This window comes from Thamnophis sirtalis, unplaced genomic scaffold (genome assembly GCF_051295495.1).
Source record: "Thamnophis sirtalis isolate CommonGarterSnake01/CBP01778 unplaced genomic scaffold, rThaSir2_p1.2 scaffold_12, whole genome shotgun sequence".
NCBI classification, from domain to species: Eukaryota; Metazoa; Chordata; class Lepidosauria; order Squamata; family Natricidae; genus Thamnophis; species Thamnophis sirtalis.
This window is the reverse complement of record NW_028261392.1, coordinates 6,049,482-6,064,290: the sequence shown is the minus strand read 5'-3', so window position 1 is coordinate 6,064,290 and position 14,809 is coordinate 6,049,482.

Sequence of the window (14,809 nt, the reverse complement as noted above, 5' to 3'; positions counted from 1 at the left end):
TTTGCTTTTTTCCACTTTACAGGGCTAATCCTGTAAGGAAGGCAGGAAGGAAACACTCTGGTGTTGTTTCTAGCCTCATCTTTATTGCCCTGCTTACAGAAACTGCCTCTCTGGTTAACCCTTATTACATTGTAACAGCTAAGGTGAAGCGCCCATCAACGTGAGTGATGTTGAGTTGGCCACGCCCACCCAGTAACATGACCACCAAGCCCCACCTACTCTGCTGGTCATTAGGGCAGAGAACCGGTTGTTAAATTATTTGAATCCCACCACTGATCCAAACCAGTAGCAAAAAAAAGCATGCTACCAGTTCGGGCAAACCGGTATTTCCGACGATCAGCTGTGACCTGCGATTTATATTAGCTAGAATCGTTGGATTTCTTGCTTTCTAGCTAAACTAAATTGTGTGGCACAGCGGATCCCTCCCCTGCTCTGTTCTACCTACCCGAAAGGCTTCAAAATGTTCCTTTTTTAGTTCTGCATGGGCATGCCTCAGGAGCACATGGATGGAAAGCATGTGCTCGGTAGCTGGCTCACCGAACCGTAGCAGACTACCGGAGGATTTCACCACTGTCTCAAAGTAATGGAAGTTTAAGATGTTTAGGTTTATCCATCAGCTGATCTTACACTATGCTCTGTGGGTGCCATTTTTTTTTAGATTTTGAAGACCATTTGACTCCATGCATCGCAGGATTCTTCTAGGTCACCTCTCACCCTTCCATGCAATCTTCTACAATTGCCTTTTCTATGACTTAGGAGATTGGATACCAGGAAGTGGGAAGGAGGAAGAGTTAAGGATATTGTCAACTTAGAAATGACTTCAGCCAAAGCCATGTTTACTTTTGCTTCATTTCTTTGTTACCACTCTTGGAGGGGTGTGTTTGTGTTCTGACCGAGGCTTCCCAAGAGCCTGAAGCACACTCCTTGTCCTGACAAAAACCCTTTTTATTAATTTACTATGAATTCTGCTCATTCACAGCCAGCGAAGTCTGTCGAGGGACGATTTACAGTCACAGACCTTATCTGGCTTGGAGAACTGCCAGGCTGAGATCTGCAGAACTTGGCAAGGAGCCTCAGAGAGTCACGAACCAATTAAGCGAACTAATGGTCTCCTGCAAACTCCACTCCCCTTTCGCTCCTCTTTTATTTCCTCTGGGAGGGACCTTAATCATCCACCCGTGGCCTTCCTCTCAAGTCGACCCCTGTTCTTTAGCTGTTCCCTTCGTCTGGCAGCTCTGTGCATGCACACACTGAGAACAGGTTCCAGTTGTTCGTCTGCCTCCCTGATGTCTGACTCTGAAGGCAGCTGATAACTGGCATACGGCCCTGGTCCCCTCTCTGCCTCTGAAGCAGAGCCCTCATCAGAGCCTTTCCCAGACTGCAGGACTGACCGATGCTCCTCCCCAACTTCCTCACTGTCTGAATCTGCTGCCAGTTCTGCTGGCCGCTGTTGAGCCACAACAGGTGGGGAGAGAGAAAGGACTGGAATGTGGTGCCTTAGCAGGGGTGGGTTTCTCGCCCCGTTCCAACCGGTTTGGTTGGAACGGGGCCGGCGGCGTCCTCGTGCACGCGCGCAGTGCACGCATGCGTACTAGCATCTGTGTGATGCTCCAGCTGCTCCTGGAGGATCGCGCAGGCGCTGTATGCGTCCTGCGCATGCGTGGAAGCGCAGAACTCATCAAAACCGGGTAAGAAACGCGGGCGGGCGGGTGGACCCTTCGGCGTTCCCGGAAGTTACTTACTTCCAGGTTCACCGACCAACCAGTTCGCGGGGACCTCTGCGAACCGCCTGAAACCCACCCCTGTGCCTTAGCCTACTGGACAAAACATCAACCCGATGCAGCGTGTGAACCAAAGTCATGGCAACGAACATCTGTGGAGACTGAGGGGGAGCCACTGTTGGACTGATTGGTTAACATGACCCAGGACGCCTGAGGGTGGTGGGAAATTTCTATTCTTTTTATTACTCTGAAGCATGGGAATAACTTCACCTTTCTAGGTGCCAATACGATTATACTCAATAAAAGGTCTTTCAAGCCTGAATGGAGCTTCTGTGTCCTGATTCAGTTGGGTTCATTGCTCGGAACTCTGACAAACATTTTCCAACAAGAACAAAGACTTTTGGGCAGTGTTGAGTGATTGTAGTCTACCCAACAGATTTCTTGATGTTCTACTGGCATCTTCAGTGGCCGGTGAAATGTCAGAAATCTGTTTTCTAAACTAGGGTCACTAAATCCTGAAGTTCAACACTGCCCAGCAGATGATAAGGACATAAAAGCTTTCCCGTGGATTTAATAACAAAGGCGAACCTCTTCAAAGCAACAGTTTGCAAATGTGTGAAGCTCATGTCACTTATAGAGGGAAAAGAGCCTCTATTGAAGCATTTATACAATGGATACGAAATAGATTTGAAAAAACAATCTAAAGCAAAGCCAAAATGATTGACAATGACCGTAGGCAACCATGGAGGTCACTTTCCTCTCCTGGAAATAATTACTGAAATAATATGATTTTAAGTCTTCAGCAGTTGGCAACCTTAAACACTCAAAGAGCTACAAAAGTCCTAACTGGAAACGCCCATTCAATTCTGGAGCCAATCAGCAGTCCGGTTCCCCCACCATAGAGTCTCCTCCTAGTGTGGCATCCTTTTTCCTCTGCTGACCAGAAATCCGGTTCCCCCACCATAGAGTCTCTTCCTAGCATGGCATCCTTTTTCCTCTGCTGAGCCGAAGTCCGGTTCCCCCACCATAGAGTCTCTTCCTAGCATGGCATCCTTTTTCCTCTGCTGAGCAGAAGTCCGGTTCCCCCACCATAGAGTCTCCTCCTAGCGTGGCATCCTTTTTCCTCTGCTGACCAGAAGTCCGGTTCCCCCACCATAGAGTCTCCTCCTAGCATGACATCCTTTTTCCTCTGCTGACCAGAAGTCCGGTTCCCCCACCATAGAGTCTCCTCCTAGCATGGCATCCTTTTTCCTCTATTTGTCCTAACTGAAAGCGCTATCAACTGTGGAGCCGACCGGTGACAGGGAGCCGCAGCAGAGGGATGAAAGAGCCACATGTGGCTCCAGAGCCAAGGGTTGGTGACCCCTGAGATGTGATGTCATGTGATGGATGGAAAGCAACTTTTAGAGGAACACTGAGGCTGTATCTCCCTTTGGAAGACATCCTAAGAGTAAGGCGAAAATTCAAAGCCGATCAATTTAACCGTGTAAGCATTTCCAATATTTGAGGAAATGTGTAGCTGAGGGCCCGGAACTCTTCTATTCTTGATGTTGTTTGAGCTTGTTTGCCATTTCTGATGGAAGTTTGAAAGCCGACTAAGCAGAGATAAGCTTTTCCCTATCTCGGCTATGTTTGTAAATCTGTAGTTCTGTCTTTTTTTTCCTAAGGTGGAGAGGGGGGGAAATCAAAAGGGAAGAAACTGTTTGTTAGAATGGGCGTATACGCGTAGATAAACAGAAGGATTTCCAGAAGGAAAATGTAGTTGTGTTAATACCTGCTGAAGGGCAAGCTTTGCAAAAGTTTAGTTTACAAAAGAGAAGCAATCCCCACCAGAGATTCCAGACCTAACTCTTTACCAGGTTATTTACATATTTTTTTACTCCCAGAGACCACTTTCTAAACTGACTTCTTTCTAGACCTAAATTTCAGAGAACAGTGAAATAGATGCGATTCAACAAGAGATTTTTTTCGGTGACTCCAGGCCAGGGGTGAAATTCAGTAGGTTCTGACAGGTTCTGGAGAACCAGTAGTGGGAATTTTGAGTAGTTCGCATGTAGATATTTTCACAGCCCTCTTTTTGACTTGTGCAATATACAGATCCTCAATGGAAAACAGATTGGTAGTCATTGTTTTTTTCTGCAGTTCTAATTATCCGTTGAAGTCTGCGTCTGTCTTGTTTGGATGCAGAGCCAAACCTGACAGTTATGGAGGTGCAAATGACAGACTCAATAATTCCTCTGCAGTTTGAGCTTCCTGAGTTGGCGCAGAAAGAACATTCTTTGTTGTGCTCTTTTGATGATGTTTTTGATGCTAGGTGTCCATTTTAAGTCTTGAGATATGATAGAACCTAGAAACTTGAAGATCTCTACTGTTGATACCATGTTGTCTAGTACTGTAGGCATTACTCAGTAATGGGCTGCTGCTGGTTTGGACCAGTTTGCCCGAACCGGTAGTTTGGAGCACCAGTTGACCCCGCCCACCCACCCCAACGCTATTCCGGTCCTAAATAACTCACTTTCCAGCTCACTCGCCCAGCCTGCAGTCCAGTTGATTCGACTCCAGCTGAGGTGGCGCAGTGGTTAAATGCAGCACTGCAGGCTACTTCTGCTGACTGCAGTTCTGCAGTTCGGCTGTTCAAATCTCACCGGCTCAGGGTTGACTCAGCCTTCAATCCTTCCGAGGTGGGTAAAATGAGGACTCGGATTGTTGTTGGGGGCAATATGCTGACTCTGTAAACCACTTAGAGAGGGCCGAAAGCCCTATGAAGCGGTATATAAGTCTAACTGCTATTGCTATTACTAACTGTGGTTTACCAGGCAGTTGTGACAAAAGCCTCACCCATCAGAAAAGGCTTGTTTTTGGTGCTTCGCACAAGCGCAAAACACACATGCACGCACGAACACATTTTCGGTGAACTGGTTGTTAAAGTATGTGAAGCCCATCTCTGGCGTTACTCATTAAAAAGCAGAGCCTACAATACTTTTGGTGGTTCTGTCAGTCCTACTTTGAGCAAATCCTCAAATCTTTCTGGAAATAATACATGAAAGAACAATGTTAACAGAGGGATGAGTGAGAGGATGAAATGCCATTTTTCTATTCTCCTATTGGTCAACCAGTAACACTGCATTGCTCAATGAGGGATACAAAACCTTTGCCAGACCAATTCTCGAAGACAGCTCATTTGCCTAGAATCCACTCTGAATACCAGACATTAATATGATTGAGCGCATCCAGAGGTACTTCATGAGAAGAATACTCCACTCCTCTACTCACGATAGAATTCCCTATGCCACCATACTTGAAATTTTGGGTTTAGACAACCTGGAACTGCGCTGCCTGCGGTATGATCTAAGCACAGGACACAAAATTGTCTGCTACAACTTCTTACCTGTCAACGACTTCTTCAGCTTCAACCTCAATAATACACGGGCAAACAATCGACACAAACTTAAGGTAAACTGCTCCAAACTCGATTGCAGAAAATATGACTTCAGCAACAGAGTGGTCGACGCCCGGAATGCTCTACCTGACTCCGCTATTACTTCCTCAACCCCCCCTCCCCACAGCTTCAACCTTAAACTGTCTACCGTGGACCTCACCCCATTCCTAAGAGGTCTGTAAAGGGGGCGTGCATAAGCGCACCAGTGTGCCTACCATCCCTGTCCCAATCCATTTGTACTCGTTTATTTCATTCATATTCATGTTTATATGTATACTTTAGGGGTGGGTTTCAACCGGTTCGCGGTGGTCCCTGCGAACCGGTTGGTTGCCGAACCCGGAAGTAAGTAACTTCCGGGAACGGCGAAGGGCGCGCCCACCTGCCCGCAGTCCTTACCTGGTTTTGATGAGTTCTGCGCTTTCACACATGCACAGGACACATACAGCGCCTGCGCGATCGTCCAGGAGCAGCTAGAGCGTCGCGCAGACGCTAGTACGCATGCGTGCACCGCGCACGTGCACGAGGACGCCGCCGGCCCCGTTCCAACCGAACCGGTTGGAACGGGGCGAGAAACCCACCCCTGGTATACTTGCTGTCTTGTACACGTTTGACAAACGAATAAAACAACAAAACAAAATAATAAAACAAAACAAAACAAAATAATAAAACAAAACAAAACAAAACAAAATAATAAAATAAAATAAAACCAAACCAAACTAAACCAAACCAAATCAAACCGAAAGGGGCCTTGATTCTTTTTCAGTGTTCTCAGAATCTGCGCATAGTAAAAATGGCTGCCAGATGTCTTCAAATACTTTAAACCGTGGTCTACAACAATCCAGAATTGTAAGAATAGCTCTAGAGATCTAGTAGACATTAATTAGCCATATTTACTACCAAAAGCAAGCTTTTTTTAAAAAAAAAATCCTGGGGATTTTGTAGCCCTCCTTACTTTAAGCAATTTTATCAATTCTGCGGATCATTTGTTCTGATTGACAGTCTGAACGGAAGGTGTTGGAATGTCTGGAGTTTTATTGCAATAGTAACTGTCTTTGCTCATTCCCCTGTTTCTCTTTTTCCCCTTTTCAATCTTCAACCCCTCCATAAAGCTCCAGGGTCAAAAGACTTGAAATACTCCGTAATTTTACTTTGCCTTGTTTTGCATTTGTTACTATTAGCTATCTCAGCAAGAGACCATAATGAGATAGAATTCAGAATTCTTTTGTGTAGATTAATGGGAGGGAGGCCGAAAATAAATTGTTGAAAAGCCAAATAAGCTAGAGAAGGACATAAAGAACGAAGACAGATGTTTACAGGTCTGTGATACTAATTGCTCTTAAAGAAAAATTATAAACTGCTCTCTGTCCTATTATATTTTATTCCTACCCCTTTGATATAATAAATTATTATTATGTTCATCATGCATTTAATTAACTTCTCTAAAAAAAAAAGAAGACGTATTTTGTTAAAACTTCTTTCGTATTCTTTTGCACAATTATCTAAAAGTTATCAATCATTTTTATTAGTTAATACTTGAAATCACATCTCCAATATAATTATTAACACCAATCCATTTACTGGTTCATTTAATTCTGGCTAGGCACAATTATGGGTGGCGGTTTTTTTTTTAAAAAAAGACAAAGTTTCCATTTTCATATATGATACCATCATTATTTGTCTCAAGATCAACAAAAGAAGTATTCTTCTTCATTCATTTGCTTAACTTTCCAAGGTCTAGCTTTGACGGAGAAGAGGAACGATAAGAAATAAGGAAGCTGAGTTTATCAGCTCTACCTATTGTGCTTGGATTTGGATATTACCTAGAATAGAATAGAATAGAATAGAATAGAATAGAGTAGAGTAGAGTAGAGTAGAATAGAATAGAATAGAATAGAATAGAATAGAATAGAATAGAATAGAATAGAATAGAATAGAATAACAGAGTTGGAAGGGACCTTGGAGGTCTTCTAGTCCAACCCTCTGCTTAGGCAGGAAACCCTACACCCCCTTCAGAAAAAATGGTTATCTAATCTCTTCTTAAAAACATCCAGTGTTGGAGCATTCACAACTTCAAGAGGCAAGTTGTTCCACTGATTAATTGTTCTAACTGTCAGGAAATTTCTTCTCAGTTCTAAGTTGCTTCTCTCCTTGATTAGTTTCCATCCATTGCTTCTTGTCCTGCCTTCAGGTGCTTTGGAGAATAGCTTGACTCCCTCTTCTTTGTGGTAGCCCCTTAAACTTTGGAAGACTGCTATCATGTCTCCCCTAGTCCTTCTTTTCGTTGAACTAGACATACCCAGTTCCAGCAACCATTCTTCATATTTTGGGCTCAATTGTTATCAAAACTTGAGGTCTACCTGTATTTTGTTTCCAATATTTATTATTAAAATCATAAAAAATAAGACCAGCCATTTACTTGCTGCTGAATAGCAATAGCAATAGCAGTTAGACTTATATACCGCTTCATAGGGCTTTCAGCCCTCTCTAAGCGGTTTACAGAGTCAGCATATTGCCCCCAACAACAATCCAGGTCCTCATTTTACCCACCTCGGAAGGATGGAAGGCTGAGTCAACCCTGAGCCAGTGAGATTTGAACAGCCGAACTGCAGAACTGCAGTCAGCTGAAGTAGCCTGCAGTGCTGCATTTAACCACTGCGCCACCTCGGCTCTGAATGTATCTTGTATTTTGGAATTAAACCAGGTAGACTTTGCATAATTTTTCCCAGCATTCATTGCAAATTTGCACCTCGCTGTACCAGGTAGCTGGCTCCCCTTGGGCTCTTTTGTCACTTCATTTAAGGATATAATTGGTGTGGGCAAAGCTATAAAAAAAAGCCATACTCCTCCCATTTCCTCTTTTGAACATTCTGCCTGATGCAAATTTCTCAAAACTCAAAACCTCACAGTTATGATATGACTTGGACCTAATATAGGTGTTACTTTGGTGATTTTTTTGTTACATTTTTGCTATTGTGAACATTTCTGCAAGCAATTTTCTATACTGTAATGCAATTTTATATCTTAGTTTGAACCTTGTCTCTCCCCCCCTTTTTGCATAGACCTGCTGCTTATTTGTTGTTGTTGTTGTTGTTGTTGTTGCTGTTGTGTTAATATTGCTATGATGTCACAGGGAGCTAAGGATGGCACCATAAAATCGAGCGAAACATTGAACCCGAAGTATGCTGCGATATGTGTTTAAGTTCAGGAATTGCAAATTAGGTGCAATTAACTTCAGGAATTGCAAATTAAAAAAATGTGAACTGAATACATTTCTTCTGCCGTAGTCTGATATCAGGATTACAGCCAAAGAAACGTTAGCAATTTGTCTGATTGTTTCTTTAAAAAGGAAGGCCAAAACGAACATCTGCAATGTATTTTACTTCCTCAAAAATTCTTGTGAGAAATTTTTAGGGAAGGATGTTTGTCATGTCCATTGTTTTTAAGGGATCTTGTAGAACACACTGAGTATTAAATAAATAAATGCACAACTAGTTAAGGGAAAAACAGATATGTTGTTTGTCAGGGGATATTCATAGACTGGAATAGGCAACAAGGTCAGCCAATGAATAGACATGGTAAGAGGTCTGCCAATGGGGATCTGTTTGGAAGCTGAAACAGTATTTGCTGGAGACAGCTAGGAGCCTGGGCGTGGCTTAGCTCAACTTCTGTGCAAAAGCTGTAAACTAGACTGAGCTCTGAAACTGAAACCAATCTCGTCTCTCTACCGCATTGGAAGAGCCACTCTTGGTATTGTATATATGTCTCATGTGTTATATTATATATAAAGAGAAGTTAATGAATCCTGCTGAATCAATTACTGGTGTGTGCTTTCTGGATTTGATCATTGCAACAACCTCTGATACTGTTTCCAGCATGTCTCCGTTTAAATAATAATAAAAAAAAAACGGATCATATCAAACTAGTAATAACAGAGTTGGAAAGGACCTTAGGGGTCTTCTATGCCAACTCCCTGTCTAAGCAGGAGACCCTATACCAGGGATGTCAAACTGATGCATCACGCCCACTCCAGCTCCACGAATGAAAAAAATAATAATCACGAAACATCACATAATAGCAACATGACATGGCGAGTTTGACTCCCATGATGTCCTATACCATTTCAGACAAATGACTGTCCAATCTCCATTTCTACATGCTGAATGTGTGAGAATGTTAATTTTAAAGGGACAGGTTCAGACAAATACTCTACTTTGCCCTTCTCTGACAAGGTAGATTTATATCTGAATTCAAACAACTTTTTAAAGAGACAGCCAGATTATGATGTGAACTGCTAACTGTTATTCAAGAAAGTCCCACAAATATTTCTCTAGACATTCACCGTATTCTCTACCAATTTTGCAATATGAAATGACCGTATATGGCTAACGCCAAGAGTTTTACTCTCCATGGGTTGGCTTCAAATCAACCACTTCTTTAAAAAAAAAACACCTCTCTTTCTTAAGGAAATCTTGCCTACTTACACATCAATTTTTCTGGGTGATATGTTCAGATTAATGCTTGGTTCTCACAAACAAGATGTATGCTCCCATTGTGTAAGAAGAGTAGGAACTCTGAGAAACATCCTTCAAGGTTGCACTACTCAGCGAGTAGTAATTTCATGCTACTTATTTATTTCAACCCATTTTAATATTTTACCTAATTTGTGCAACACTGTTTACAGATGTTTACAGATTAACAGAGTTGGAAGGGACCTTATAGATCATCAAGTCCAACCCCGCCACTGCGAAGCAAGATACCCTACACCATTTCTGACAAATGACAATCCAATCTCTTCTTGAAAGCCTCCAGTGATGAAGCTCCTACAACTTCTGAAAGCAACTTCTGTTCCATTGGTTGATTGTTCTCACTGTCCGAAAATTCCTCCTTATTTCTAGGTTGAATCTCTCCTTGATCAGCTTCCATCTATTATTCCTTCAGATGCTTTGGAAAATAGGTCGACCCGCTCCTCTCTGTGGCAGCCCCTCAAAGACTACTATCATGTCTCCCCTGGTCCTTCTCTTCACTAGACTAACCATGCCCAGTTCCTGCAACCGTTCTTCGTGTGTTTTAGCCTCCAGTCCTCTAAGAGCCAAGGTGGTGCAGTGGTTAGGGTGCAGTACTGCAGGCCACTTCAACTGACTGTTATCTGCAGTTCAGGGGTTCTAATCTCACCGGCTCAAGGTTGACTCAGCCTTCCATCCTTCCGAGGTGGGTGAAATGAGGACCTAGACTGTGGGGGCGATATGCTGACTCTGTAAACCGCTTAGAGAGGGCTGAAAGCCCTATGAAGCGGTATATAAGTCTAACTGCTATTGCTATTGCTATCATCCTGGTTGCTCTTCACTGCACTCTTTTTAGAGTCTCAACATCTTTGTTATAGTGTCGTGACCAAAACTGGATACAGCATTCTAGTTGTGATCTTACTAAAGCTCTACAGAGTGGTATTAGTACCTCACTTGATCTTGATGGAAGAACACTATTGATGGAATTCTTTCCAGTACACCTTGCCTCATTTACCAAGCACATTATACACAATATTTGAAAATTACAGCGTATGTTTTGCTTCCCTTCAGATTTTTTAAAAAGAAGAAACGCGTATTATGCTTTCCACTTTGGAAAACAAGAAAAGGATGGGCAGGTGGGGGAAAATATTATCTGCGGGTTACCTCAGATTTTAACGACAGTGTTGAATTCAAATGCCAGACCGAGGCTGTTTTCCAAGTATAATTCTGCAATGTCTGGATTCTAAGAGGTTGTTTGAGCACCTGAGTCTAAAATGTCAGCATACAGGTTTAAATAGATGACTTCAATTTAGAATTCTTGACTGCTGGTAGAGTAGTAAATCCTTCTTTACTCTGGGGACCTGGCATGGTTTATAGTTATACAGAGTGAAGGATGTAAAAATCACACCCAACTCAATGCATTCTTTTCTCCACTTAGGCTTGCAGATGAGTTTTACACATGTGGCCAAAATTTCTTCATGGCAATAATTAGGATTTTTTTTTCTTTGTTTCATTTTGCTTTTATTCCGAAAGCATTTTAAAAAGGCATGAATGTTGGTTCCATAGGATGCATATACCCCTTAGCTGCAGGTGGCATGTATTAGATTTCAAGGTAGCGTCTGGACCATGGATTCTAATTATTTATTTATTTGAATTTATAATTTATCCAACTCCAATGGAGTCTGCTTGCTTGGAATAAAATTTAGTTTGGATTGGTTTAATTATTTAAATTTCTCTACTGCCCATCTTGCTTAAGTGACTCTGGGAAGTTTACAACATGATAAACCAATCTCCCAAAGGTGCTTTTTTTTTCAACTGGACTTTCTGATTTTTCTTTGAAGATGTTTCACTTCTCATCGAAGAACCAGAAGCAAAATGTCTTCAAAGGAAAACCAGAAAGTCCAGTTGCCTCTTGAAAAAGTCCCTTTGGGACCACCATGTCCTGAATGATTGACATAATAAACCAATATAAACACATGAATAAAAGCATGGATTAAGCTATGGAGTCAAAGCTAAGGTTAAAATGTATTAGTCAAAAGTGAGAAGCCACGTTTAAAAATCCAGAAAGTTAAAGTATTAACAAGGTGTCTAAGAGTATGAAGCAATCCTCAGAATTGCTTCACACTCTTACACACTCATGCCAATTGGCAAAGCCAGATCTTAACACTTTCCCAGAAAACCAGGAGGGTGAAGGCTTTAGAAATTTAATTAATTAATTCTTATTTTGAATATGTTATAAAGGTATAATGTTATTGGATATATGAAAGTAGATAACAACAAATTGAACTAAGTTTTATAATTAGTAAGTAGTAATTTAGTAACTTATAGATGGTTTTATGTTAAATAAATGACAAGAGCAAGAAGGTATATATATATATATATATATATGTTGGTTTGATGAGAAGAAAATAGATATAACAGTAAAGGATTTTTTGTTAACCAATATTAATTATAACAACCAACAATGGAATGATAAGGATAAGGGATACAGTTAATGATACATATATGTACTACCGTAACAGAAGGGTGAAGGCTTGTATTTGTGGCATATGAGTTCCAATATGCAAAACTGACCTGTGTTTTCTCCATCTTTAACAGGAAGTGATGCATTAGAATGGGTATGACTAGGCCCAGTCTACTATCTTCACTATCTTATTAAATAATAAAGCCTTATCTGACAACAGCCATCAACTGACAACTGCTGGACATGGGTATCTGTGGGTTCATAGAAGACTATAACTTGGAATGTCGTGTCAATCATAAAGAGGAGGGAAGGAAGGAGGAAGGAGGGAAGGAAGGAAGGAGGGAGGGAGGGAGGAAGGGAGGAGCAAACTCAGCACTGGAAATGTTCCACAATTCATTTAACACCAATTAAAACAATTACTGTAACAGAGTATTTCTGCAAATTGAGATTATCCTTGCCTATCTGCTCATGATGGCCAACAATGGGACATGGCCAATTTTCAGCACGTTTAGGGTAGAAGGATGAAAAAAACTTCTCTGAAAAAAAAAATCAGTTGCCAACACTCAGTTGTCCCAAATGACAGCTCAGATCAGGAAGGAAGTAGGAAGGTGTAATTCTAACTTTTGTGCCTCTTTACTCAAGTCTCTTTTAAACCAAACAGTTCACGGGCTCGGAGGAGTGTTCAAATTCCCCTTTAATATCCCCACTTCCAGTGGTGGGTTTCAAAAATTGTTCGAACTTACTCTGTGGGTGTGGCCTCCTTTGTGGGAGTGGCTTGCCACCCATGTGACCAGGTGGGAGTGGCTTGCTGCCCATGTGACCGGATATGAAGATGCCAACGACACTTGTCAGAACCACCTTAAATTACCTCACACACAGCACTGGCATGCATAAGAATAGGATGTAAGCTTGTTTTTTAAAAGGCATCTTTGGTTTGCGTTAAAACAACTTCAACACGCACAATGTTCTGATTGCACCACAAACGCAGTAGTCATCCTTACCTTTCACAGAGGCACTGAGTTTTATAAATAGGAGCATGAGAGTGTAGAATAATCATATCCAAGGACCAGTGGTGGGTTTCAAAAAACTTTGGAACCTCTTCTGTAGGTGTGGCCTGCTTTCCGGGTCCACTGGTGGAACCTCTTCTAACCGGTTCGGTAGATTTGACGAACCGGTTCTACCGAATAGGTGCGAACTGGTAGGAACCCACCTCTGCTTGACTTCCCAACATCCTCACTTACAGCTTCCTAACAAATATTTAGCTGTGCTCAGTTGAAATGAAAATGTGGCTTGGGGACCTGACCTGTCCATTTCATGGCATCCTTTCCATTGAATTGCTTATCTCCCAAGCCACTCAATTTTTCTTACTTGAGATTAGCTAAACAGCTTAATTAATTCCAGCTAAACAGTTCTCACTGAGGAGAAGTTCCTGACCAGGTTACACTATTACTTAATGAGGAAATAACTCGAAAGCTGTTAGCAACAACAGTTAGATCTCCCCATGGGGTAAGCCATGAATTTCTCTTTGCACACACACACATATACACACACGACAGAACAGATGGGCTTCTTTAAAAAAGGGAGAATAGTTTCAGGGCCTCAGTCAGGGAGCAGAAGTGATATTATTCTGGACCATAAGAAAGGCTGAGCACTAAAGAATGGAGGCCTTTGAACTCTGGTGCTGGAGAAGACTCCTGCGAGTCCCTTGGACTGCAAGGCGATCCAACTGGTCAGTACTAGAAGAGATCAACCTTGACTGCTCTTTAGAAGGCCAGATCCTGAAGAGGAAACTCAAATACTTTGGCCACCTAATGAGAAGGAAGGACTCATTGGAGAAGAGCCTAATGCTGGGAAAGATTGAAGGCAGAAGAAGAAAGGGACGACAGAGAATGAAGTGGCTGGATGGAGTCATTGAAGCAGTTGGCGTGAGCTTAAATGGACTCTGGGGGATGGTAAAGGACAGGAAGGCCTGGAGGAACATTGTCTATGGAGTTGCGATGGGTCAGACATGACTTTGCAACTAACAACAACATTTATTTGTGTGAGTTTGTGTGTCTGGTGTGTGGTGCATCGTGGGGAAGTTTAAAAAAAGTAAGCAAGCTTGTTAAAATATACAATTTAAAAATAATCAAATGGTAAGAAAGAAACGTGTTAATTGAGGTGGATTATGTTCAGTTCTTTCGAGCATACATATCGTCGTGAATGTTTTAGCATAGAAATAAATTGGTCAGAAAAGGTCAGAAGCAAAAATGAAACCTTTAGTTGTTTTTTTTAGTTTTAAAAAACCCTCAGTAAATGCATTCAGTCTCATGCTTTAAGAAAAAGCTCAGATGAGAATTAGAGATGTATGTATTATTACTTTTGTTTTATGATTAGAATATGGGTTGCCCAGCATACTGAATGAGACATCAGTATCTCAAGATATGAATAATGCAATAAGGTTCTTTTTTTTTTTAAAGGTAGTTTTTCTGTCACTAAATATCAACGTTCATCCTGCCAACAGATACAGTATCTCCTTGATTCAACATTATCATCAACAAAGCTGAGTAAAATATAACAGAAAATAGGAGGAAGCAGAGAAGGAGCTGGTTCAGAAATACAGATACATCTTCATTCACTACAATTAAAGTTCCAGCAACAATAGCAAAGTTTAAAGTTTTCGGAACTTTGGCACTGAGCAACC